Raw genomic sequence first — 3,292 nt, forward strand, 5'->3', positions numbered from 1 at the left:
TAGCTACCTACTTGTTGGCATGAAGTCAATTTATGCAATTTCTAAAATTTGTTAATAGCTCTCAAGCATAGAGCTTTGCATTAATTAATGTTGTTCATTCACTAAAATTCATTAAAAAAATTCCCCCACATTATGATTGCAAAAAAAGTATAGGTTTCCATTTGAATTTCTAAAGTTGACCAACCAAAACCCCCCTAAAATGTTGTTAACAATTACAAAATTGTGAAATCATAATAGATGTTTCTAAATCAAAAAACTTTTGTACCATACATTTTTCACTAATTTGAATATTTATATGTTAAAATGGCTGTAACATAAATTTTGAATCACCCTGTATACTTATATCCATGGTATTAAAAAAAAAATTACCTATAATAAATTTCAAATTAATCTATTATTAATACTATCTTATATATATATAATAGTATACTTTAGAAGTTTCAAGTACCCACGAATAATATTATACAATCACAACAAAATAACTAAAATAGTTACTCTAGGTTTTTTAATATGTAATTTTGTCCAAATTTGAACTTAAAATGAGTATAAAAATAAACTGTGCTTATATATTTTTTTGATTTTTTGGTAACAGAATTAACTACTTACGTAAAATCTTGTTTTAAATTTTCAATCTTTAGATATTAAAGTTGAACATTTTATAAATTTTTAACAAGAAAATAATTATTCAATTTAAATTTAATAAATTTTGTAGAAATTTGAACTTCAAATACTTTTTTTAATTACAATAAAATAAGCAAAATCGTTGCATGAGAAATCGAGTGAATATTATTTTGTCAATATTTGAACTTTAGATCCTTATAAAAAAAAATGTGACTGGATTTTTCATTTTTTTCATTTTTCATTGAAACAATATAATAGGAACCTTCTATTAAATTTATCTATTTTATATTATTCTATTATTATTATTTATCTATTATATATTATATAATCCGAGCCCTGGACTTGATAAATAATATACAATTTAAAATGCAACATCTATAAGAACTACCAATAGCCACTATTTGGTAACCAGAAAAATTCGAGTACACAAAATCGTCTTATGGAGAAATGTTTCAAGTATTACAATCCTTACGCCGGTAAGCAGGAAGTGATTTAAACTGCCAGATAAACATTAGTGACACTTAATGTTTGTTTTTAGACATGAGGTTTTTTGTGATATTAAACTTAAGACGGAGGATGGTAATACAATATTTGGACATACAGTGGTTTTAGCATCGGGCATCGGCCGAGTTCAAAAGTCAGTAATTATAATTTAATAATATTAATATAAATATAATTTTTAGAAAATACCTATAACGGCGTTTAAATAAACTCATTAATAATACTTAACTTTATTAAAATGACTTAAAGAAATGCAATTGACAACGATAAAAACTCGAAATCACTAGTTAATAAATACGAACGAATTTTAATAAGTAATAAGTCTTTTGTAAAACCAGTGGAAAATGTGAATATTATAGGTTAGGTATTATATTACAATGATGAATGCATATGAATGACATTCATTGAATGTGAAATGGGAATATTGTAAACAAGGTGACCCCGCGGCCCGCGCACCGTAACCCATAACCAAAGCTGTAAACGTTTTCGTAATACGGGTTTGTTAAACAAGATCCAACATCATGTTGGTGCACGGACTAGTGATGGGACTATAATGAAACTTAGGCGAACTAGTTCGTCCGTTTATCGTTCACCAAATTGAACTAGTTCACTGAACGATCAAACTGTCAACTGAGCGACTGAACACTGAACTATACAAGTAATATAAAAGTAATATAGTTCACTGGTACTAGTAGTGATTACTGATTAGTGAACGAAACAGAAGATCGTTCGAATACGAATCGTTCGTTTAACGTTTTAGTAGTTCGTAGTAGTGAACGTATATCCTTATACCCGGTATTCAGTATACGGTGTAAAATGAATGATGAACGACTTCGTTTGACTAATGTGAACTAGTTCGAATCGTTCACTTCGGCGAATTGTTCAATTGAACTGTAAAAAAAAAAAATAGGCCAAAACGAACTACACATCTAACTCGTTTCCTTGTTTTTTAGAGGTTCGGAGACCATCGTGATCGGCATTCGGCAGTCGATTAAATCAATTTAACTATTTCTATTTTTTATCAGTTTTTAATGAATTAAATAATGAAAGCTCAAAGCTGAATAATTAGATTATTTCACAAACCTACGTCAGTCATTTATTGAACACATCTTTTTATTGACGATGTCAGCGTCTAAAATATAATAAATTTGGTAGGTATTATATATGTATAGTTCCGTACATCGTTCCGCAACTTCCCATAATATACTTTATATCATTAATTATGGAAGTGTTTACTATTATTAGTGAATACACTTCTTGTGGCGTTAAAATAATATTTTTGCAGTTTTTTTCATTAAATTGAAGCATAACAATATTTATAATAATATGACGTCCTATTCAACCTGGCTGTGATATGAATTAGATTTAATTTGCTATTTACGGGATATTTACGACTCCGCAAGTACAAAGTAATGTATTTAGTTTGGCAACAGGAAACATCGTGTTGCTTCGGTGTGAGATTATTCATTATTCATACGAGATTAATCAAATGGCATGAATATTATTGCTTATCGCTGAGTCAACCAGTAGTTGCTCGTTGTCTAAATTGCTCCGGCAGTCCGTGTTAGCCGACCACTCCACCCCCCCCCCCTGTCTATTAGTTGGTTCGCCTCTTCTCATAGGTCAGGGATGGGTAACTGGTGGCGCTACATTTTCAAATTACTTCATATAATTTTATTATACTATTTTTTTTGTGTTTTGTAGTAATTATTTTAAAAATGTCGGCTAAAAAGCGTAAAAAATAAATGTTAGTTAATTTGAAGGACCTTTTTTTTTTTTTGCTTTCTCCTATGCACTGCGGCGGCCAGCTATATTTTAAAGTACTTAAAAGTGGCCCGCTAGTTACTTTAAGTTGCCTGTCATAGGTGAATATAATTATGCATATTGTGCCCGTATGCATAGTCGGTGTGTTATGAGCTTGTGACGGTATCAAACTTTTATCACCTTATAAACAGTGCTCGAATTGATGGGGTGCGCATTATTTTTTTTTTGCGTACCCCAACTATTTTTTTTTTACTTGGATGGGGGGACGGACCAAATTAATGCCCAAAAATAAATTTTTATTAAAATTTGGAGTGGATTTAAAGTGTTTTGTCAATGATAAACCTAATGAATACCTAGTAATTTTACATTTTTTATATAAAAATATTTTTCATCCTATCTATTGTTT

The sequence above is a fragment of the Acyrthosiphon pisum genome, chromosome A1 (genome assembly GCF_005508785.2).
Source record: "Acyrthosiphon pisum isolate AL4f chromosome A1, pea_aphid_22Mar2018_4r6ur, whole genome shotgun sequence".
Lineage (NCBI taxonomy): Eukaryota > Metazoa > Arthropoda > Insecta > Hemiptera > Aphididae > Acyrthosiphon > Acyrthosiphon pisum.